Source organism: Tachyglossus aculeatus, chromosome X4 (assembly GCF_015852505.1).
Source record: "Tachyglossus aculeatus isolate mTacAcu1 chromosome X4, mTacAcu1.pri, whole genome shotgun sequence".
Taxonomy (NCBI): domain Eukaryota; kingdom Metazoa; phylum Chordata; class Mammalia; order Monotremata; family Tachyglossidae; genus Tachyglossus; species Tachyglossus aculeatus.
Genome location: NC_052098.1, coordinates 61178519 through 61204075, shown reverse-complemented (window position 1 = coordinate 61204075; position 25557 = coordinate 61178519). Strand labels below are relative to the sequence as shown.

Sequence of the window (25557 nt, the reverse complement as noted above, 5' to 3'; positions counted from 1 at the left end):
TCATTGTGGGCAGGGAACGGGTTTCTCAACTCTGTTGTATTGCACTCTCCTAAGCGCTTAGGACGGTGCTCTGCGGGGCTGGGGGAATGGGGGCCAACAGGGCAGTGGCTATGGACTTTGGGCTGAAGAAAGCCCCATGCTTAGTGCCATTCCTAAGTGCCAATGGATAAATCACAGTAAACATAAGTGCTGTTGCATGTAAACTTATGCCTGTTCATTGCTCTGCGTGGTCAGTGAGATGCATACATGATTTAGATGGTTTCGAAATTTTATTCTGCAGAAGGGCAAACACCACACCTCAAGAGGTGATTAGTGTAAGACCCCAAGACACTTTTTCGGTTACATTTATACCCAAACAATAGCCCCACTCCCAACTTCACATGCGCATTTCAATCGCTCACATAGGCATCTTGATTCCCAGATAAGCTCATTTTAGGAGCCAGAGGTTGTTGCCACATTCTCAAAGGCTGGCAGTAAAATTCAGCAGTTAAAAAGGATTTTTTAGCCCAGGAGGTATTTTTCACACTGGCATTTGGAAAGTTCTCCTTCGTGTTCCTCAGAACGGTGTTACTTCTGCTAAGGCTATGTTTCCACCAATTGGAGGGTGTCTCAGCTCAATTGTCTCAGCTCAATTATTGCAATTTCATTACTTTACTTTCCACAGCACTCAGTAAACACCACTGATTGATTGATTCCAATCTTCTCCTCAGGATCCGAGGGGATGGGGGTTGGAATCTCCCTTCCTGATCAGCCACTTTGAAGCAGAGGGGGAATTGGGAGGAGCTGAAGCCAAGTCAGTCTTCTCTCCTGACTCACCCGCCCAGCCTGTAACCTTTGTTCTGACCAGGATGCCAGGAGTTGGACTCCCCCTTCCCACTCGGCCACCCCACGCAGAAGCAGGATTTGGAGGAGCGGAGTTCCCGGACCCTCCACTCCCCAGTCAAGCTTAGAGTTTTGGATGAGTGAGTGTTGATAGGATCTGGAGGTCAAAGTTCCCCTTCTGGGTCAGATGGGTGCAGGCAGGAGACAACTGATTGTCTGCACATGGCCTAAACTATTTTATTGCCACATACCTTAGAAATCTAGCCGAAGTCATGCTGCATTAACGCAGCTTAGTGCTTGTGCAGATGTCATATGTCAAAACTGCAAGGAGCTACACACCTCATTCTCTAATGATAATATTGATTGCGGCATTAAGCACTCATTATATGCTAAGCAGTGGGATAGAAAATAATAATCAGATCAGGCCCAGTCCCTGTCCCACAGAAGACTCGCCATCTAAAGAGGGAGGGAGAAAAAGCATTTAATCCCCATTTTACAGATGAGAAAACTGGGGCACAAGGAAGTCAAGTGACTTGCCCAAGGTCACTCAGCAGGAAATCGGAAGCGTGGGAGAATCAGGATTAGAACCCAGAACCTGTGCTTTATCCGCAGGCACTCGGGGATGGCACCGAGCATGAGGTTTTCCTTAGCCCAAAGCCTACAGCCATTGTCCTGTTCACCCTCATTCCCCCAGCCCTGCTAGTACCTAGTAGTATGCATGACAAGTTGTGCTACTAAACACCATTCAGAAGCCCTGATGCTTCTCTCTGCATGCCACTGTATCTGGCATGCAGCAGAAATGACAGCTGTTGCATTGCACTGTAGATGAAAGTTACATTGCCATTTGGGGAGTGCATTTTTAACAACGCTCTTTAGAAATAAATGCAGGGGTGAGGTGGAGTGGAATGGAAAGGGCTAGGCGAGGGCTAAGAAATGCAGTCATTCCACAAGCTCAGGGAATCTTAGACATGTCTCTATTCTGCTGAGCTGATCCCAAATAACCAATAGCTGCCTCCTGCATCCTTCTAGACTGTGAACCAGTTGTTGGGTAGGGATTGTCTCTATTTGTTGCTGAACTGTACTTTCCAAGCACTTAGTACAGTGCTCTGCACTCAGTAAGCACTCGATAAATACAATTGAATGAAATACCGTAAAAGAGAATTTCGTGACATCCCCATTTTTCCTCTTTCAGCTAAACCCATCAGCTAATCCCACCTCGCCACCTCCCTCCCCACTTCCCCTCTCTGCCAATTCCTCCAGTAGTGGGGTGGGAGAGGGGGATTCCTGTTTGAACAGCTTGCTTTCTTTTCCTAGTGCATATCACCTAGGAGGAGAAACATCCTTTTTCCTGTGAGGAAAGGCTCTTTATGCCGCTTTCAAGCATTTTTGGAAAGCAGTTCTGCACATCTCCCGTTGAAATGGTTCCTGAATGCTCTTTTCTGCAGTGTTTCAGTGAGCTGCAAGCTGTCAGGATCTAGCTGATTTTTACCGGCTGTGCTGTGAGACTGTTCTCAGAGCTTAGCCCTAAAGACTTTCAGCACTGATGACAACGCAAGTTAAGGGAGAAGTAGTGATTTTATTGAGTTCTGAGACCGAATATGATCATATACTATTGCCTTTGATATTTCTATCTACCTCTGCATTCCTACTGGGCCTATTACTGAGTTATAATAATAATAATGATAATGTTGGTATTTGTTAAGTGCTTACTATGTGCAGAGCACTATTCTAAGCTCTGGGTAGGATACAAGGTGATCAGGTTGTCCCGCGTGGGGCTCACAGTCTTAATCCTCATTTTACAAGTGAGGTAACTGAGGCCCAGAGAAGTTAATTGGCTTGTCCAAGGTCACACAGCTGACAAGTGGCTGAGCAGGGATTCGAACCCATGACCTCTGACTCCCAAGCCTGTGCTCTTTACACTGAGCCACACTGCTCGCACACACACACACAAGCACACACGAGTTATTAACTATAAATGTAGGTAAACAAACAGCAGTTATATTTATATTGAGGGAAGAAGCGAAGATTATAGACAACGGTGCTGACTGAATTTTGAGCATGTGGTGAAGCATCACAGGGACTGGGCTTCAAGAGGGCAGGGGATGAGAGAGGTAAAGGGCTGGAAAGGGAGAGAGGGAGAATGGTAAAGAGGAGAGAGAGGAAATAAGACAGAGAGGCAGGGGAAAAAAGAGAAGGAAAGGGAATTAGGGGAGAAAGAGAGGAAGGTGAGTAATGTTCCCGTTTTGCTATGGTATAACCGGCTTCTCCTCCTCCTCTTCATCCTCTGCTTCCGCCGGCAGATTATGTCACCTTCCCTGGGCTCGGAGGTCAGGGGCTGTCACTCCCGGAGCCCCAGGAGGATGAGTCATTTTCCTGCCTCAGCCTTCCCCAGCCCATCCAGGCAGCTTGGAGGATCCACCAGGGATGAGGTGAAGTGGGGGGGAGAAGCAGTGTGGCTCAGTGGAAAGAGCCCGGGCTTTGGAGTCAGAGGTCAGGGGTTCAATCTCTGTGCCGCAGATACTTCATCTGTAAAATGGAGATTAAGACTGTGAGCCCCCCGTGGGACAACCTGATCACCTTGTAACCTCCCCAGTGCTTAAAACAGTGCTTTGCGCATAGTAAGTGCTTAATAAATGCCATCATTATTATAATCAGGAGTCGCTGCTCCGAAGCCACTGCAGCGGGCACCCCATGGGACAAACACTTTCCATTCTGCTTCTTGGCTACTGCTACTGCATGAAGGGCAATTGAACTGGAGCCACTGCTCACAGCTCATCTTCCCAGGACTCTTGGGGCTAGGAGCAAGAGGAATCTGGTACTTGGCCCTGGAGTTCAGAGAGGGTGAGGAAGGAGGCGGCTACAACGTCCTACCGGCAAGCCATTGAAGGCGGCGCCAACATCCTGGCTTCACCTTTTTGGTTCCAAGGGCAGTAGGGGCCAGCTATGGCTGCTGGCTCGGCCCAAAAAGATGTATGGGTCTTCCCATCCTCAGTACCAATCCCGTGGACGACTGGTCAACTGAATCCCTCAAAACCAAACTGGAGTTAAGGTTTTTTGTTTCTTTTTTAATTCAAAGAAATTAACCCATAGGCAAGTAAGAACTTCAACAGAAATTAAAACTATACCTCGTTCTCGCCTGTCCCGCCATCGACCCCCGGCCCACGTCATCCCCCGGGCCTGGAATGCCCTCCCTCTGCCCATCCGCCAAACTAGCTCTCTTCCTCCCTTCAAGGCCCTGAGAGCTCACCTCCTCCAGGAGGCCTTCCAAGACTGAGCCCCTTCCTTCCTCTCCCCCTCGTCCCCCTCTCCATCCCCCCATCTTACCTCCTTCCCTTCCCCACAGCACCTGTACATATTTATTTCTCTATTTATTTATTTATTTATTTATTTTACTTGTACATATCTATTCTATTTATTTTATTTTGTTAGTATGTTCGGTTTTGTTCTCTGTCTCCCCTTTTAGACTGTGAGCCCACTGTTGGGTAGGGACTGTCTCTATATGTTGCCAACTTGTACTTCCCAAGCGCTTAGTACAGTGCTTTGCACACAGTAAGCGCTCAATAAATACGACTGATTGATTGGTTGATTGTGAATCATGGCTATGGTGCTGTGCTGATGCCTGGATCATTCTGGTTCAATGAATGGATCGATCAATGGTATTTATTCATTTATTTATTTAAATGGTATTTGTTAACTGCTAAGTGCCGGGGTAGATTCAAGTTAATTAGGTTGGTTACAGTCCCTGTCCTTCAGGGGTCTCACAATCTAAGTATTGAGTGCTTGCTGTGTGCAGAACACTGTACTAAGCACTTAGGAGAGTACAATACAACAGAGTTGGTAGAAACATTCCCTGGCCACAAGGAGTTTACAGCCTAGATAGGGAGAACTCTATGGCCCTGTGGAGGGCTGGGGACAATTATGCAGGTTGGTATGTTTTCTCATCTTGGAATTGCTTCTTTTTCAGGGCAGCAAGAAGAGCAGGCAGGTTAAGAAATATAAAAATGCCATCTCAGAAGGTATATTCCCAAGTGACCCTAATGGATGAGTTTAAACACAAAAATGAGGATCAGGAGACCGTCAGTCAAAAAAGAACAGCGAGAAATGAAAAGTTAATAGCCACCCGCAAAATGCTGACAATTTTTCACCTTTGCCACTTGAGTCATAATTGCCACAAGAAGAGAAGAATGAAATTGCCAATTGCCTGGTAAGAAAAAGGCAAATCAACTACTTGATTTAGCTGATACAGGTAATAACAGTCCTACTGGTAAGAGTTTTAAATTACTTTCTCCCCTAGATCAATCATTTTGTTGTTCCATGCCTCAGTTTCCCTGTGTGGTTTATCAATTAGACTCTGACCTTTCCCCAATGGAAAGAGGAATAACTAGTAAAAATGATTAAAAAGTTTTTTGCAAGATCAAACTTTTATGTAATTTCTTCGGTGTAATAACCTCATGGCTACATCAGCATGGGAAATGGGGTGCATCTCTGAGCTGCGGCATGCTAATCTGCAGCTCCCTTAACAATGGAAAAAACTTCTGGGAAACCTTTGATTTTGGATTCTTCCGATTAATACACTGATTTATGATTCACCCCTTCCAGCCCCTCCTCTGATTAGTTCTCCCAGAGAGTATCTAATTCACGGGCAAACGTACCTGTCGATTGTTTGCGAAGCATAGACCACATCTGATGGGTGGGGAAGTCTATCCATTGAGTCCCTCGTGCCAGTAACGTAATAACCTCCGGTTGGGCACAGGAGGAGGTGTGGCGGGGGAGGTGCAGTTGATGGGGACACTTATTTGGGGATTGTTTTACCTCCTTTACTCGTGTCTCCTCATGTTCACTCTCATGGAGTGTCCCCCCAATTCACCAGCCAAGCTCCCTCCCTTGAGCACACATAGCAGGACCTCATTTCCAGCCCTCCCTCTATTGTACGAAGCACCCATGCAGAACGTGGCAGGAGGGTGAGCAGGAGCTGGAACATTTTGGGTAAAAGAGTGGCTTCCAGAGAGGAGGTGTGTGTGGGGTGCTGGATTTATTCCTACCCAGGGCAGAGCCTAGGAAACCCTTCCTGGTGGCTCCCCCCCCCCCACCATTTCTCCTTGAATCCCCATGAAACGCTTGGGGATTTCTTCCTTCCTGGGGACAGGGGGAAGGGAGGTGTGGGGAAGTGAGCAGTCTTCCCAGCTCCAGGAAAACTGGGGGTAAAGGGATGGTCTCCAGGGAGGTTGCCTTGAGGTAGAGGGAGCGGAATCTTGTCCCACTCTGCCTCCTTCTCCAGCTCCCTCTTCTCCAGGACTGCCCCAACCGAGCCTTAGTAGATCATCATCATCATCAACATCATCAATCGTATTTATTGATGTGAGTAGATGTGAGAAAGGGAGGAACTATTTCGCAAAGCCACTTCTGAAAGAATCAATCTAGGGGAATTAGCCAAACATGAGTATCTCCGTATTGGCAAATGTACATAATAATAATACTAATAATAATTGTGGTATTTGCTAAGTGCTTACTATGTGTCAGGCACTGTATGTAGTGCTGGGAGGATACAAGCACACTGGGAAGGACACAGTCCCTGTCCCACATAGGGCTCACAGTCAATCTCCATTTTACAGATGAGGTAACTTAGGCACAGAGAATGAAGTGACTTGCCCGAGGTCACACAGCAGATAAGTGGTGGAGTCAGAATTAGAACCCATGCCCATGTGGCTCCCAGGCCTGTGCTCTATCCATTAGGCCATGCTGCTTCTCTAATCTTGTCACTCCCCACTAAGCCAGCTTGGAGCACAAGGACAAACACCAATGTCATACAGGAGGCTGAGGGATTGTGACCTGAGGGACACCCTCAGCGTTTGGGGATCAGCCAACTGTAGCTAGTTTTCAAATATTTCATGTCTGGTAAAAGTCAAAACCCCTTTTCTTCCCCAGCCCCACTTTCCAGACTTTTCAAGCCACGGGTATTTTCAGGGGAAACAGAGTCCTTCTGATTGTATTTTGTTTACACTTACCATATACCACCATATAGCCTTTGCTATAAAGTTCACAAAGCCCATCAGAGCCTTTGTGATAATTGCATTTTCTCTGAATGAGAGAAACCTTATAAGACCATCCTAGATGGATTGGAGGATCTGGAAAGGACTGGGTGGAGCTTTAAAATAATAATAATAATAATAATAATGGCAATTATTAAGCGCTTACTATGTGCAAAGCACTGTTCTAAGTGCTGGGGAGGTTACAAGGTGATCAGGTTGTCCCACGTGGGGCTCACAGTTCTTAATCCCCATTTTACAGATGAGGTAACTGAGGCAAAGAGAAGTTAAGTGACCTGCTCGAAGACACACAGGTAACAAGTAGCGGAGCTGGGATTAGAACCCATGACCTCTGACTCCAAAGCCCATGCTCTTTCCACTGAGCCACGCTGCTTCTCTATGCTGCTGCTGCTGCTCTTCTCTTAAAAATGTAAGGTTCAGGGTTTCAAAATGGTTAGGACAGCACTGGGCACTCACTAAGTGATATTTTTTAAGAACAAGGGGTTAAAATGCATTCTCCAGAGCTTACTCAAAGTGTCTTGGAAGAAAGTATTCTTCCTTTCTTTTAGACTGTGAGCCCACTGTTGGGTAGGGACTGTCTCTATTTGTTGCCAACTTGTACTTCCCAAGCGCTTAGTACAGTGCTCTGCACACAGTAAGCGCTCAATAAATACGATTGATTGATTGATTTCAAAATGGAGCCTGTAACCATGAGATTTGACTAAGCTTCTGCTCTGACTAGACTGTAAACTTTGTTGCGGCAATGGAATGCATCTACCAACTCTGTTATTCTCCCAGCGCTTACTACAGTACTTGGAATACAGTAACTGCTCAATAAATATGATTGATTGATCCTTCTATCTTCTTCCACTCCCTCTGCATTGCCCTGACTTGCTCTCTTCATTCACCTCTCCTCCCAACTCCATGGAATTTATGTACATAGCTGTAATTTATTTATTATTTATCTATATTAATGCCTGTCTCTCCCTCTAGACTGTGAGCTCATTCTGGGCAGGGAATGTGGCTGTTTTTTGTTGTACTGTACTCTCCCAAGTGCTTAGAACAGTAGTAAGTGCTCAATAAATACGAATGAATGAGTAAATGAATGTTAGATGGAAATACGATTGAATGAAATACATTTTTCTCCATTCCTTCAATATTTGAAACTAGGGGTGCCTCATTTAGGCCAATACCCCAGCTCAGAATCACCCCTCACCACTGGCTTTAAAGCACTCCATCACCTTGCCCCCTCCTAACTCTCCTTGCTTCTCTCCTTCTACAATCCAACCCATATACTTAGCTCCTCTGGTGCTAACTTCCTCACTGTGCCTCAGTCTCACCCCCTACCCTTGGCCCACATCCTGCCTCTGGCCTGGAACGCCCTCCCGCCTCAAATCTGCCGGACAATTACTCTCCCCCTGCTTCAAAACCTTATTGAAGGCACATCTCCTCCAAGAGGCCTTCCCAGACTAAGCCCAACTTTTCCTCATCTCCACTCCCTCCTGTGTTGCCCTGACTTGTTCCCTTTGCTTTTTCCCACCCCTCGCAGCCCCACAACACATATATATCGGTCATTTTATTTATTTATATTGATGTCCATTTGTGTTGATGTCTGTCTCCCTCCCTTTCGACTGTGAGCTCGTTGTGGGTAGGGATTGTCACTGTTTATTGTTGTATTATAATAATAATAATGGTACTTGTTAAGCGCTTACTATGTGCCACGCACTGTTCTAAGCGCTGAGGTAGATACAAGGTAATCGGGTTGTCCCATGTAGGGCTCATGGTCTTAATCCCCATTTTACAGATGAGGTAACTGAAGCACAGAGAAGTTAACTGGCTTGCCCAAGGTCACACAGCAGACTAGTGGAGGAACCGGATTAGAACCCACGTCCTCTGACCCCCCAAAACCGTGCTCTTTCTACTGAGCCACATTGCTTCTCAAATTGGGAAATTGTACTTTCCCAAGTGCTTAGCACAGTGCTCTGCACACAGTTAGTGCCTAATAAATATGATTGAGTGAATGTACAATCAATCAATCGTATTTATTGAGCGCTTACTGTGATGGCAATGAGAGCAAAGTCTACAGAGACTGGAGATTCTTCAAGCTACATTTCTTCAAAAGGCAAGCAGTTCTCTACCATTTTAGGCCTTTTTGGTCCCCAGCATGGCAATGACTCCTGGAGACCTATAGCACAGTGGGTCTGGAATCACTGAACACGTCCAAAGAAGAGTAGGTGTTCAAAGGTTTCGGAGTCTATAGATTCTAGCAGACCACGGGGACACATGGTGCATGTGCGGCCCCCACCCTCATCTCCAGCCCAAGGAATGAGGCTAGATTTATGGCCAGTTTGGGTTGGGTGGGGCTGAAATGGGCTGGGTTCCAGAATTTTGGCCCCATTTAAAGGTCCCAAATCAAAACAGACGAATATCCAAAATGAATAAGGAGGAACAGGATTTCACTCTTGGAGGTTAAAACAAACTCCAGGCGTCAGAATAAAGCAATGTTCACTCCTGCGGCATGACATGAAAAGAACAGGAGTTACCAGTGTACTATATTAGGAATTTCCCAATTATAGGAATTATTCAGAAGACTACAAATGGTGTTCATAAATCTGTATAAAATATGTATGCCCCTATGTTGCCTAATATAGTGCTATCGAATGCTTAGCACAACACCTTAGGGCATTCAGGTTAACTTGACCATTTACCGTCTAACTCGCTAGTTCCTCCTCTATGATTACTATTTCTTGATTTTTCACAGATCTATTCCTTCTTACCCATATATTCTCATTGACCTAGACCCTGGGGGTCACAGGAACAAGTTCATCAGAAGTCTCTGTTGGAGAAATAACGGCACCCAAAACACAGTTAGGAGAGTATCGATCTAAACTCACTATAATTAAGTCCCTTGGGTTCTATGAGAGGCAGACTTCAGGCTTCAGACTATCCAACCAGCCATTAAACTCTTTTGATGCTAACTCATCTGGGCAATTAGAGCCCAGAGAAATGTATTTCAATGGCTGGCTGGCTGCATTTTTCCGTGCAGTTCCTTGGGAGACCCCAGATTACGAGACTATGTCAAGGCTCGTTTGGTTCAAGGCATGTTGCCTACGACTGCCAGTCTCCTACGACAGCTGGGCAACTCTGTAATGTGGACCATTATTCTGATATAAACACGGTTTAGTAAGCAGCAGGGGGAGAAAACCTCACGTAAGCAGCCAATGAGAAAGAAAGACCAGTGTTATCCCCAGACGAGAGCATCACAGGCCAGGTCTTTACTTAAAGCAAACAAGAAAATCTCGTGTGGGAAAACTCTTTATTTTTTCGTTGTTTTTACTCCCGATCCTGTGAGGCTTCTTAGGGAGACTGTTTCTGAGTCTAGTAGAGGTGACACGTATGGATGATTTGTACGTGACTCGAAACATGGGGGAGGAGGAAAGGGGGAAGGGAAGCAGTAAATATAGATGTGGCTTTCTCCACCCAAGCATTGAACTGTAATTTCAGTTTATATTTGTTGCAGGGAAACAATTATTCTTTGTGTGCACTTTGCTTGCATTATGCCCATAAAGGAGGAATAAAGCATGGCAACTCATATACCTAAAATGAAATTACAGCAAACCATTTAATGGGCCAAGTTCTTGTAACGCGATGGGAATTCTGTCAGGCAACTATTAAAGAGGAGCATCTTCGCTTTAGGTCTCTAGGCATTTTTGAAGTGTCTCTCAGCATCGTGCCAGGGTATTCTTTGGCCAGACCTGCCCGGCTGTAATTTCCTGGGTAATTTGAGCAAAAATGGGATTTATCTTTCAGCTGAATTATCTAGGAAATGTTTGCTGTCTGGGTAGAACTTCTCCTGAGGCAAAGTATGTAAGAGATATCACAAGAACAGGACCGCTTCCTCTGGTGCTTCCCAGAGACTTGTGACTTTTTTTTATTCATTCATTCGTTCATTCAGTCACTTATTAGGCACTTATTGTGTGCAGAGCACTGTACTAAGTGCTTGGGAAAGTACAATACAGCAGTAAAGCGTGACAGTCCCTGCCCACAACAAGCTCACATTCTAGGGGGGCGGGGGGGGAGACAGACATCAATACAAATAAACAGAATCAATACATATAAATAAAATTACAGATCTATACGTAAGTGCTGTGAGGCTGTGGTTGGGGGAAAGAGCAAAGGGAGCCAGTCAGGGCAAGGCAGAAGGAAGAGGGAGATGAGGAAAAGTGGGGTTTAGTCTGGAAAGGCCTCTTGGAAGAGATGTGCCTTCAATAAGGCTTTGAAGCGGGGGAGAGTAATTGTCTGGTGGTTTTGAGGAGGGAGGGAGGCAGGATGTGGGCCAGTGGTTGGTGGTGAGACAGGCGAGACTGAGGCACAGTGAGAAGGTTAGCACCAAAGGATAGAAGTACGTGGATTGGGTTGTAGAAGGAGAGAAGCAAGGTGAGGTAGGAGGGGGCAAGCTGATGGACTGCTTTGAAGCCAATGGTGAAGAGTTTTTGTTTGATACAGAGGTGGATAGGCAGCCACTGGAGATTTTTGAGGAGGGGTTGCCATGTCCCGAAAGTTTCTGTAGAAAGATGATCTGGGCAGCAGAGTGAAGTATGGACTGTAATGGGAAGAGGCAGGAGGTTGGGAGGACAGCAAGGAGGCTGTTGTAGTAATCTAGGTGGGATAGGATGAGTGATTAGATCGATGTGGTAGTAGTTTGGATGCAGAGGAAAGGTCAGATTTTAGCAATGTTGTGAAGGTGGGACTGACAGGATTTGGTAACGGATTGATTACGTGGGTTGAATGAAAGAGAGGAGTCAAGGAGTGGGGCTTAGTGGAAAGAGCACGGGCTTGGGAGCCAGAGGTCATGGATTCTCATCCTGACTCTGCCACTCATCAGCTGTGTGATTTTGGGCAAGTCACTTAACTTCTCTGTGTCTCAGTCACTTCATTTGTAAAATGGAGATTAAGACTGAGCCCCACGAGGGACAAACCGATTACCTTGTATCAACCCCACCGCTTAGAACAGTGCTTGGCACATAGTAAGTGCTTAACAAATACTATCATTAAAATTATTATTATTAAGGATAATACCAAAGTTACAGGCTTGTGAGACGGAAAGGATGGTGATGCCGGCTACGGTGACGGGAAAGTTAAGGGAGAGGACGTGGTTTTGGGTGGGAAGATAAGGAGCTCTGTTTTGGACATGTAAAGTATGAGGTGACAAGAGGACATCCAAGTGGAGATGTCTTAAGGCAGGAGGAGATGCAAGCCTGGAGAGAGGGAGAGAGAACAGGGGAGGAGATGTAGACCTGGTTATCATCTGCATAGAGATGGCAGTTGAAGCCATCGGAGTGAATGAGTACTCCAAGGGAATGATCGTAGATGGAGTATAGAAGGGGACCAAGACCTGAATAATAATAATAATAATAATAATAATGGCATTTGTTAAGCACTGACTATGTGTGAAGCACTGTTCTAAGTAATGGGATAGATACAAGGTAATCGGGTTGTCCCACGTGGGGCTCACAGGCTTCATCCCCATTTTACAGATGAGGTAACTGAGGCACAGAGAAGTTAAGTGACTTGCCCAAAGTCACACAGCTGACAAGTGGAGGAGCTGGGATTAGAACCCATGACCTCTGACATGTTACTCCCCTCCTCAAAAATCTCCAGTGGCTACCAATCAACCTACGCATCAGGCAGAAACTCCTCATCCTCGGCTTCAAGGCTGTCCATCCCCTCGCCCCCCTCCTACCTCACCTCCCTTCTCTCCTTCTCCAGCCCTCCCCGCACCCTCTGCTCCTCTGCTGCTAATCTCCTCACCGTGCCTCGTTCTTGCCTGTTCCGCCGTCGACCCCCGGCCCACGTCATCCCCCGGGCCCGGAATGCCCTCCCTCCCCACATCCGCCAAGCTAGCTCTCTTCCTCCCTTCAAGGCCCTACTGAGAGCTCACCTCCTCCAGGAGGCCTTTCCAGACTGAGCCCCCTCCTTCCTCTCCCCCTCGTCCCCCTCTCCACCCCCCCGCCTTACCTCCTTCCCTTCCCCTCAGCACCTGTATATATGTATATATGTTTGTACGTATTTATTACTCTATTTATTTATTTTACTTGTACATAACTTGTACATTCATTTTATTTTGTTAATATGTTTTGTTTTGTTCTGTGTCTCCCCCTTCTAGACTGTGAGCCCACTGTTGCATAGGGACCGTCTCTATATGTTGCCAACTTGTACTTCCCAAGCGCTTAGTACAGTGCTCTGCACACAGTAAGCGCTCAATAAATACGAATGATTGATTGATTGACTCCCAAGCCCGTGCTCTTTCCACTAAGCCACGCTGCTTCTCAAAAATAATGATGGCATTCGTTAAGTGCTTACTATGTGCAAAGCGCTGTTCTAAGCCTGAGGGAGATTCAAGATAATCAGGGTGTCCCAAGTAAGGCTCACAGACTTTATCCCCATTTTACAGACGAGGGAACTGAGACCCAGAGAAGTTAAGTGACTTGCCCAAAGTCACACAGCTGACAAGTGGCAGAAGCAGGATTAGAACCCACAACCTCTTTCCACTAAGCCGAACCTTGAGGGACTCCCGCAGTTAGGGGTGGGAGGATCCCAGATGGTTGAGGATTTCAAATTGTTTGGCACCTTGAGTATAAGTAGCCCACAGGTCATGAGGTTTGCATTTTACTCCTGATAATAATAATAATTATGGTATTCATTAAGTGCTTAGTATGCGCCAGGCAGTGTACTAAGCGGAGGTATGGATACAAGCAAATCAGGTGGAACAGTCCCTGATCCACATGGGGCTCCAAGTCTTAATCCCCATTTTACAGATGAGGGAACTGAGGCCCAGAGAAGTGAAGTGAGCTGCCCAAGGTCACAGAGCAGACAAGCAGCAGAGCCGGGATTAGAACCCTTGACCTTCTGACTCTCAAGCCCGTGCTCTATCCACTACACCATGCTGCTTTTTACCAGTAACTCCCAGTGCAACTTTCTGCTCCCTTAATTTATCCGCCCCCCCCCCCCCCGCCCCACGGCGCGTATGTACATATCTGTAATTTATTTATTTTTATTAATGTCTGTCTCCCCCTCTAGACTGTAACTCGTTGTGGGCAGGGAATGTGTCTGTTATATTGTTGTATTGTACTCTCCCAAGCGCTTAGTACTGTGCTCTGCACACAGTAAGCTTTCAATAAATACGGTCCACCTACAGGTGCTTTGGTTTCTCCATCAATGGCTTAGAATAATATTGACCACCAAGCAAAGGATGTGATCCAGCTAAATTTTTTTCTCATTTGATCAATTTAATTATATGTCATTATTTAAGCTCCACCTTGAGCACCACCTGTTAACTCCCAAGGATCACATCACACATCAAGCACACAGGACTTGCCCTAAAATGTTTCTGATAAATTGAACTTGAAAGGCAAATGTAAAATTCAGAAAGCCAGTATGAAAAGAGGGAAAAGAGTAATCCAGAAGTGTTTCTGAAGGATAGATTTCATTTGGAAGATCAGGCAAATGGACTTGGAAAACAATGAGAGATGTTTTAGTTGGAGAAGGGAAGCAAGGAGCAGTACTGAAGTAGAGAAGCAGCATGGCTTAGTGGAAAGAGCACGGGTGTGGGTGTCAGAGGTTGTGGGTTCTAATCCTGACCACCACTTATCAGCTGCGTGATTTTGGGCAAGTCACTTAGCTTCTCTGTGCCTCAGTTACCTCATCTGTAAATGGGGATTAAGACTGTGAGCTCCACGTGGGACAACCTGATTACCTTGCACCTACCCCAGCGCTTAGAACAGTGCTTGGCACATAGTAAGTACTTGACAAATACCATCATTATTATCACTGATTTTACTTTGCACTCCCTTGACATCTCTTATCTGCGCTTCTCCTCCCTGCAAGAGAAGGAAGCAGAAACTAATTGCACCATTTTGAAAATGAAAAATGGAATTGTAGCTAAGTGAAGGACTTGTTGAGAGTCTAAGTTCTTGGGGTAACTCCTTAGTCCACTTGTGACCCATCCTAGGATCCTATCCATGAGGCCATACTCTTTCACCTATAAATGACAGAAGCTTGTGAGGGGAGGTTTGTTGAGAAGAGCTATTATACCATTAGTGCAGTATAGTGCAATTGAAATATTAGTAAGAATGGAAAATTTGGGTCATTTTAATAATTATGATGATTTGGATACTTATTAAGTGCTTACCATGCGCCAAACAATGAGCTAAGTGTTGGAGTCACATACAATATGATCAGAGCAGATAAAGCCACTGATCTACGCATGGTTCACATTCAATTTGCCTAAACAATATCCCTTGAAAAAAGACTGTATATTGCATTTTTTGAAATTCTAAAACAATCACCTAAAATAAAAGGCACAACCTCTTTCTTTTTCATAATAGGTAATACTACACCTCCCTCTCAGGGTCACACCTGGAGAGTTACCAGCACTCTACCATTCTTGACTATGGGAGGGAGAGTCAAGCAGAGGCCTACCCATTCCTAGCTTGGGCAGTGGCTAGCGAGTGGAAGGCAAACTGCTACAAGTCAAATCAATCAATCAATTGTATTTATTGAGTGCTTACTGTGTGCAGAGCACTGTACTAAGCGTTTGGGAAGTACAAGTTGGCAACATATAGAGACAGTCCCTACCCAACAGTGGGCTCACAGTCTAAAAGGGGGAGACAGAGAACAAAACCAAACATACTAAAAAAATAAATAGAATAGATATGTACAAGTAAAATAAATAAATAGAGTAATAAATATGTACAAACATATATACATATATACAGGTATATACATATATACAGGTCAAAACTCACCTACGCTGGGCAGCAGTGCCATGGGAGAGAATCGAGGGTGGAGATTCAAGTTCACTGTGTGGAAGGAGGCGACAGTAAACCACTTCCGTATTTTTACCAAGAGAACTCTCTGGATCCACTATCAGAAAGATTGCAGATGGAGGTGGGGCATTTTGGGTGAGATGTGTTCATGGTATCGCTTTGGGTCGGAGATGACTTGACGGCATAAGACAAGACAAGAATATTGCTCCACTCCAACACACCCAGCTCAAGTACCACAGGCTATCGTAACCACTCTGGATTCCCAACCAGTCTCCCCTCTCTTGATACACAAATTAATACCCTCAATTATGCCCTCTTCATTAAACTCAACTCCCTCACCTCCTGCCCCTTTGTCAAACTTGCGTCCCAAACTTCTAGCTCTCTGGTTCACATCAAGAGCACACTTTGCCTGCTCCTGTGCTCCCGTGTTGTTGGTGGAAATCGAGGCTCCAGGCCAACACCAGTCACCTCAAATTCATCCTTACTGACTACTAGGACCTTATATGCTCAGCAACACTTTCCGTAACAAACCACATGCCCACTGTCCGTCCCCCCCGTCCCCCCCCCGCCATCTTTTCCAGAATTTTAACTCTCTCCTGAAATCACCACGGCTTCCGCTTCCCTCTAGTCACTCCCCTAATGACTTTGCCAACTGCTTTGTTGACAAAATTGAAACCATAAGCTCCCGAAAATCTTCCCATCACCTCTATAGCCCCTCCCACCGTATCATCTACTCCCTCATCCTTCTTGACACTCTCTCAAGAGGAGATCACCATCTGTGTTCAAAATCTACCCCCTTCACCTGCATTCCAGCACTTAGAACAGTGCTTTGCACATAGTAAGTGCTGAACAAATGCCATCATCATTATTATTATTATTATCTCTGAACACATCCTTTTTCACCTTAAAAAAACCCAAAAAACAAACAAAAGCACTTGTTCCCTCTCTTGGTCCTTCCCCGACTGCGATCTTCAACCGCTCAGTCTCTGATGGCTCCCTCCCCTCTGCTTTAATTCATGCCCACATCTCACCTATCCTAAAAAGCCTTCTCTGGACCTCACTGCACCCTCCAGCTATTGTCTCATCTTCCTCCTAACATTCTCGCCCCACGTTTTCTAATGAACCTTGGTTTTTCTGACACAGTTCTCTCCTGGTTCTCCTCTTGCCCCTCTGGCTGATCCTTCTCAATCTCTTCATTCAGCTCGTCCTCTGCCATTCACTCCCTGGCTGTGAGTGTCCCTCAAGAGTACATTCTTGGTACTCTTTACTTCTCAATCTACACTCACTCCCTTGGAGAACTCATCCACTTCTACTGTTTTAACGAGCACCCTCATCCACTTCTACTGTTTTAACTAGCACGTCTAAGTAGATGACTTCTAGTCTATTTTGCTAGCCCTCATCCTTATCCTCTGTAAACTCATATTCCCTCCTGCATACAGATATCTTTACATGATTATCCTTCCAGGACCTCAAGCTCAATGTGTTCAAAACTGAACTCCTCATTTTCCCTAGAAAATCCTCTCTTCCTCTGAAATTTCCCATCATAGTTGACAATACCACCATCCTCCCCTTCTCTCAAGCCCGTAAGCTTGTCATTATTCCCCCCTTTCTTTAAACTCCCATATTCAGTCTGTCACCAAATCCCGTTAGTCCTTCCTCCACAATATTTCCAAAATCCATACCTTCCTCTACACTGGTTCAGGCATTTGTCATATCCCACCTTGACAACTGCATCAGCCCCATAGTTGAACTCCCTGCTTCCCGTCTCTCCCCTTTCAATCAATCAATCAATCATATTTACTGAACACGTACTAGGTGCAGAGCATTGTATTAAGCATTTGGGAGCATAGAATACCACAGAATTAGAAGACAAATTCCCTGAGCTTACAGTCTGGAGGGGGAGACAGACAGTAATATGAATAAATAATATATAATTTAAAGATATGTACTCCAGCCCAGATTTTACTTTGTTGCCCAGGTTATATTTCAAAAATCTTGCTCTGCACGTGTTTCCTCACTCTTCCAAAATCTCCAGGGGTTGTCCAGCCCTTTCCACATCAACCAGAAATTTCTGACCACTGATTTTTAGGCAATCAACTTTTTCCTCATTACTTATCCACTTTCTATTTCCACTAAGCCCCAGCTCTGATGCTTCGTGCCACTCAGTCTAACCTCATCACTGTGCCTTGTTCTCCTCTCTCCTGACACCAACCTCTTGCTCACATCCTCCCCACCTCCCAGGAATGACCACTGCTCTCTCCATCTTGAAACTCCATCTTCCCCAGGAGGCTTTCGAAAATTAATTGATAGTTTCATCACCTTATTTCCCCACAATTGCCACTTTAGTACTTCTGTGTCATCTAAGGACTTGGATATACACTCACCCCCACCCCAGCATTTATGTACATATCTTTATATCCTATTAATTCCTTCTACCTGGAATTTAGTTTACTTTCCACATCCCCCCACTAAACTGACCCTCTCAGGGTCGCATGTGGAGCGTTTCCAGTGCTCTACCAGTCATGACTACAGGAGGGAGAGTCAAGCAGAGGCATGCCCATTCCATTCCTAGCTTGGACAGTGGCTAGTGAGTGGAAGGCAATCTGCTACAAGTCAAAACGCATCTGTGCTGGGCAGCAGCAGCATGGGAGAGAGTCGAGGGCAGAGATTCATTTATTGTGCGGAAGAAGGTAATGGTAAACCACTTCCGCATTTTTACCAAGAATACTCTACGGATACACTACCAGAACGAGCGCAGGTGGAAGTGGGACATTCTGGGAGAGATGTGTCTATGGCGTCGCTACGGGTCGGACATGATGCGACAGCATAACACAACATCAACCACTAAATTGTAAGCTTCTTGAGGGCAAGAATCAAATCTACTAATTCAACTGTACTCAACCAAGTTCTAAGTACAGTGCCCTTTGCAGAATAGCCACTCACTAGATACTGTTAACTGACTGATTCCCTTATCGCATGACACCAGGGTTGGACTATTTCTCCCAGCGTGTCAGGAATTCACAGCATTTAACAATCAAATTCTGGAATCCTGTCAGTCTCCTAGCATTGAAGCGGTGCTCACCTCATTATGGCGGCACTAGGTGGGACACATAAAGAGAGTGAATGACAATAGAACATCCAAACTACTGGTATGGTTAGCTGAAATGGGGTAACAAAGCAAGGGGGAACAAAGGAAGCAGTTTAAGGATGCAATAAATCACAGCCTCAGAGACTACACCATCAGGACGGAAAGCTTGGCGACAACTGCCGCAGACAGACTAGCCTGGAGCAGTGCAGTCAAGAAAAGAATGGCTCTTTCGTAGAAGAAGCTTTGAGAAGACCATGAGAAAAAGACAAAACCGCAAACTGCACCTGGCAATTCAAACAGCAGCCACATCAGCAAAACAGGAGACAATGTGTAGTCTGTAGTCTGTCAATCTCACATCAGTCCTTTCATCCACCCTCATAGCAGGGCATGCTGCTCTTGCTTGTGTCCTTGCTTGTGTCCTTTGAGTTTATAATCTCGAGGATGAGACGAACGGGCATAAATCACCAAATACACAACAGGTAAAAGTATCAGAGGACACTTGTGGGAACAAGACAAAAATGATAAAAAACCAAAGTAAACACTGAAATAGGGTTTATATGAACAGACAGATATGCAAGAAGGCTAAAGAGCCTGATGTGGTGGCACGACTAGGAAACCAGGGTGGCTCAGTGGAAAGAGGCTTTGGAGTCAGAGGTCACGGGTTCAAATCCCAGCTCTGCCATTTGTCAGCTGTGTGACTTTGGGCAAGTCACTTAACTTCTCTGTGCCTCAGTTACCTCATCTGTAAAATGGGGATTAAGACTGAGCCACATGGGACAACCTGATCACCTTGTATCCTCCCCAGCACTTAGAACAGTGCTTTCCACATAGAAAGTGCTTAACAAATGCTATTATTATTATTATTATTATTATTATTATTATTCAAGGAATTCCTGGTCTGGCAAAACTGAAAGGGGAAGGAGTTCCATGCAGTCCTATGCAAGAGGGAAGGTATATGCAATGGGCTGGAGAGGTCCAGCTATAAGGTTAGCCTGGGAGAAGGAAAGGATAATAATGACCAATTATGATATTTGTTAAGCGCTTACTATGTGCCAGCACTGTACTAAGCGCCAGGGTGGATACAAGCAAATCGGGTTGGACGCTGTCCCTACCTCCCATAGAGCTCACAATCTTAGTCTCCATTTTACAGATGAGGTAACTGAGGCACAGAAAAGTGAAGTGACTTGTTCAAGGTCACACAGCAGACAAATGGCCATGTAAGTGGGAGAAGAATGCAGATAGGTAAGGGAAAGACAGCTGGTAGAGATTTTTTAAAGCCAATGGTCAGGCGTTGTGTTCCTACTGTTGCACTATTTCTCCGATGCAGATTTTATAAAAACACCACTGAAAGTGCCTATCAATTATTTGTTAACCAGTTTTTGCTGCTGCCTCCTGCACTCAGCGACCTACTGCAACACATTCAGGTCTGTTGCTGCAATTGTCCTAACTCTTAAAAATAGACTCTAATAGCCTAATTCTTTCTCCCCTCTGAAGAGCTATCTCATAGCAAAATTATGAAAGTGTAGTCTTTTTCACTTACATATTTCATATCGATACAATTTAAACACTTTAAACCGTTTCAGTTAGTCTTTCATGCAGGATTCTCACTCTAAGTGACCTTCTTAAAATATCTTGCCCTTCTCTGTTTTCTTCAGCCTCAAAAGTCTCACCTTTTCGGGGTATTTTCATTTATATTCCAACAGTATTCTGAAGAGGATATCGATGATCATGGGATCATTTTCCTTATATTTTTGACTGCCCGGTTTCTTCTTTAGCTGGCAGTAGTTTCAACTGATCAACCAATCAATGGTATTTATTGAGCACTGTACTAAGTGCTTGGGAGAGTACAGTACAATAGAGGAGGTAGACATGACCCTGGCCCTCAAGGAGCTTGCAGACTAGAGGGGAAGAGATAATTTAAAATAAATGACAGAGGAGTATGTACTTAAGTACTGTGGGAGTAGGGTGAAAATCCAAGAAGAATAAACCCAAGTGCATAGGCGAAGCAGAAGGAAGGGTGAAAAGGGGAAGTGAGGGTTTAGTCAGGGAAGGCCTCTTGAAAGAAATGTGATTTTAGGAAGCCTCTGAAGATGGGGAGCAGGGTGATCTGTCGTACATGAAGGAGAAGGAAATTCCCGGCCAGAAGGAGGATATGGGTAAGGAGTTGATGGCAAGACAGATGAGATCAAGATACAAAGAGTGGGCTGGTGTTAGAGAAACCAAGTGTGTGGGTTGGGTGGTAGTAGCCCTGGAGCTCTGAAGAAAAGCTTTCATACTCCCATGCCACTGGGATGTTCCATGAGCCCCTTCCAGCTCAGGAAGTGGGACAATACAGTAGCCACATGAGGCCTTCCCAATTTCTAGAACATTGGGAAACATTGGCTGTGGCAGTGACTTTGAGCTGCGGGAAGCCTCACACTTCTCCCTTAGCCACAGTATCATTGTCTTTGTGTTTTTATGTTGGTTTGTGATTTTAATGTTTTATCTTTCCTTAGTCATTCATTCATTCATTGAGCGCTTACTGCGTACACAGCACTGTACTAAGCACTTGGGAAGTACACGTTGGCAACATATAGAGACGGTCCCTACCCAACAACGGGCTCACAGTCTAGAAGGGGGTGGCAGACAACAAAACAAAACATGAAGACAGGTGTCAAAGTCATCAGAACAAATAGAATTAAAGCTATATGCACATCATTAACAAAATAAATAGAATAGTAAATATGTACAAGTAAAATAGAGTAATAAATCAGTACAAATATATATACAGGTGCTGTGGGGAGGGGAAGGAGGTAGGGCTGGGGGGGATGGGGAAGAGGAGAGGAAAAAGGGGGCTCAGTCTGGGAAGGCCTCTTGGAGGATGTGAGCTCTCAGTAGGGCTTTGAAGGGAGGAAGAGAGCTAGCTTGGCGGATGTGTGGAAGGAGGGCATTCCAGGCCAGGGGAAGGATGTGGGCCGGGGGTCGACGGCAGGACAGGCGAGAATGAGGCACGGTGAGGAGTTTAGAGGCAGAGGAGCGGAGGGTGCGGGCTGGGCTGGAGAAGGAGAGAAGGGAGGTGAGGTAGGAGGGGGGCGAGGTGATTGAGAGCCTTGAAGCCGAGAGTGAGGAATTTTTGCTTGATTCATAGGTTGACAAGCAGCCACTGGAGATTTTTAAGGAGGGGAGTAACATGCCCAGAGCGTTTCTGCACAAAGATAATCCGGGCAGCAGAGTGAAGTAGAGACTGAAGTGGGGCGAAGCAGGAGGATGGTAAATGGCATTATAATTAGACTTAGAACTAGGGGCTTTTACCTCAGGAGATTGAAATTGGGCCCATTCACTTATATAACCTCAAATTGGTAATCCTATATTTGGAGCATTCTAAGATAAATACGGTATTAAAAACTCCAGCTAAGACCCAATTGAGAATTCTGTGATGCCCCCAGAGACTATGACTGAAACTGATTCCCAAACAAGATAGAGATCAAAGTCAGGATTTAATCGATACCACAGATTGGAAAGGATAACATCAGAATACCAAAGTTGAGGTTTGTCAGGTAGTAATAGTTAAGCTACTAGGTCGAGGTTTGCAAGGTAATATTTAAAGCCACTGTAGTTCAAAACTGCCGGGACAAAACTTGGTGATCTGATTAATAGAAATCAAACACTTACTACCTCGATCCCGTGGTTTCCTGAAGAAAATGGCTGGAAAGTGCTTCGACTAAACTAATTCTAATTAACTCACCTTTTTTACTCCATCTACAGCTTAGGTAGAGAGGAATACTTTACCTACTGGAATTTCTTCTGGTTGGGTATCAGAGGAGCAGGCAAAAAAGCACAGCAAAATACAGGAAGCTCCAAACTGTCTGTCCTCTCACACTTCTCCCTGAGGAGAATTTTGCTTTCCCGCAATTGCTAGAGGCCCTTCCCGGGGTCGCACCTGCAGAGTTTCCAGTCCTCTACCAGTCTCGACTCCGGGAGGGAGAGTCAAGCAGAGGCATACCCATTCCATTCCTACCTTGGGCAGTGGCTAGGGAGTGGAAGGCAATCTGCTACAGGTCAAAACTCCCCTGTGCCGGGCAGCAGAGGCATGGGAGAGAGTTGAGAGACTCAGGTTTACCGCACGGAAGGAGGCAATGGTAAACCACTTCCATATTTTTTTTTTTTTTTTACCAAGAAAACCTTCTGGGCCCACTATGAGAATGATTGCAGATGGAGGTGGTGCATTCTAGGGGAGGTGCGTCTATGGGTCGCTATGAGATGACTAGACAGCGTAAGACAAAACAGTTGGTAGAGGAGCCAGTCCCCTCCTAGAATATCCCAACAACTCCTGGGAAATGTAGTCACAATTATCCCCTTTGCACTAGGAGTTTGTCTCCCTTCTCCGCAATCATCCTGCCAGCCCTTTTAAGGCACCCTACTCTGGCTGGAGCCTAGTGTTCTAACAACTCATGAATATTTTGCTTTTGAAAATGGTCTCAATTGTCTTGACACCATTTTCGGCTCACCCACTTGACTGAGCAGTGACCTGGACTAGAAGCGAAATCTAGGGAGTTGTAATCTGATGCAAATTTCTTAGATTTGGCACTTTTTAAATGTGATCCATTGTCTCTCATACGACTAGCTGCAATTCAAAGGATTACTCTGAATGCTATAATGCTATCCAGTATAATAGTTTTTGCAAAATTTGAATAGTATTCAATAATTAAAATCTAAGTTTTCCAAACATATCTAAACAAGACAATCAATTCTCCATTTTATGTTCCCCTGATACACAATCATTGGGTTTTTTATATGGCTATCGATGTTTTTGATATCTCACAAGATTTCAGTTTTCTCTAAATTACTATTACTTTGTAATATTAATTTGTAATAAAAGATGCAAAGCATCTTTCACTGTTCCGTTACATTTCTCCATATGCAAGTGACACTTGGGTATTCATGTTAACATGTTTAATATCAGGAAAGTTTGCATGTCCACCCAGATTACTTTTGAAAAGAATTACAACCAGCACACTTAATTCATAACTAAATTCCCAGCACGATTCTGTTAGTGACCCTTCCCAAATGAATTTCATTTATCATTTTTTATTTCATTTGCTCCATGTGCTGTCTCTCTTTTATTTAGACATCTTATAACCTCCTGAGGGGCCTCATGTAAATTTAGCCCACTTGCTCTCAGGACCAAGTCAAAATCTTAGGTAAAATGTTTCCAGTCCTGCAGAGCCATCACTGTCAATGAATCAATCAATGGTATTTATTGAGTGATTATGCTATGCAGAGCACTGTACTAAACACTTGAGAGCATACGGTACAACTGTCTTTGTAGACACGTTCCCTATCCACTACGAACAATCTAGTCATGGAGACAGATCAAAATATGGATATGTAAATAAGTGCTGTGGGGCTAAGTGTGGGGTGAATATCAAGGGAATGAAGGTTACAGATCCAATTGCATTGGGAACCCAGAAGGGAGAGGGAGTAGGGGGAATAAAGGCTAAGTCAGGGAAGGTCTCTTGGAAGAGATACAATTTTAATAAGGTTTTGAGGGTGGGGAGCGTATTGGTCTGTCAGATGTTAACGGGGAGGGAGTTCCAGGCCAGAGGGAGGACGTGGGAAGATTGCTTTTAGCTTTTCCATGTTTAAATAAGCATCTTTGCTTATGCATAAATCCAGTCTATACTCAATTCATTCCTGGAACCTTGTTGTGTTGCGTCCAGGTAATTCAAATTTTAGGACAACAAATAACCGCTTTAACAAGATAAGGAATTTACAAGTCAAAGTTTTCCCTTCTGTTCCCTGGTCCTTAACTCTCTGCTCCTGTACTTCCTGCCTTTCCCACTGGAACTCTGCTGACTCTTAAAGATGTGCCAGTCTGCCTTAATACCACCCTCTGGTGAAGGTACCAAATAGTAGTGAAATGGCCCAAAGGGAAGAAAAGCCATCAACTAGGAAATCAACCTCCTGATCAACGCACAGCTGGCTATTAAAAAGTGGGAAGACAGCACAGTCCAATTTGATTTCACTGTCTGTCGGTTGTATCTTTCTTTTTCTTTTTTATAATGTAAATTCTTGGAGAGTTCAGATTGTCTTTTCCCATCTGTTGTGACTAGAGCTTCAAACCCCACAGGCGCTTACTAAATGTAAAATAAAAGCCCACACTTAAAATATTCTCCACCGATGATTTGTATTTCACTCTTTTCCTCTGGCATGGGCCCCCACCTTCCATCTATCGCACCCCTTGCATTTTCTTGTAACAGTTCCTTCCCGCTGTTCTTGATAACTGATGCGTTGAGTCCGGCTTGTGTTCACTCACGCTTATATGCAAGCAGCAGTGGCAGCTTCGAAAGACCAAAGAACCAGTCCAGTGTGTATTTCCTGCTGCACATATTGTCTTACTGTGCAATCTGCTCTGCTCTGATACTGAGCAATTTAACACAATTTTCCACATCTTCCCCACTTCAGTCAAGACAACAGGAATCAAAACATTTCAGACACAGACCCATTAGAAGTATGCTCTTCAAATCATTACCATGAGCTTTAGGAGCTTGTATTCCTAGGTTATCTGCCTTAATTTATTTCCCTACTGTAACACCAGTAGGTAAAGCATTTTGTAAAACAGAGACATGCCAGTACGCTGCTGTTTTCATTTGTGTCCTCATCTTGAATGTTTTCCAAATACCCAAGTTTTACTGCCCATCTTCCTGTGCAATGCAGACAAATCATTTCTAATGTGGTGTCATCTGAAGAAGATTTTGGCCCACTGCTTACCCCATAAAATCTGTCTATGTAAGTTATTTTTTTGTCCTGACTT

At 44.8% G+C, this 25557-nt stretch overlaps 2 non-coding genes across 2 annotated transcripts; both read left to right on the top strand.

Annotated features, from left to right (window-relative positions):
* The first annotated feature begins 18152 nt into the window (after positions 1 to 18152).
* LOC119948426 lies at positions 18153 to 18290 on the top strand. Its single transcript, XR_005456822.1, has one exon. It is a non-coding gene; the product is annotated as a small nucleolar RNA SNORA7 (small nucleolar RNA).
* Positions 18291 to 22665: 4375 nt separating this feature from the next.
* LOC119948525 lies at positions 22666 to 22803 on the top strand. The gene has a single exon (XR_005456915.1). It is a non-coding gene; the product is annotated as a small nucleolar RNA SNORA7 (small nucleolar RNA).
* The last annotated feature ends 2754 nt before the right edge of the window (positions 22804 to 25557 follow it).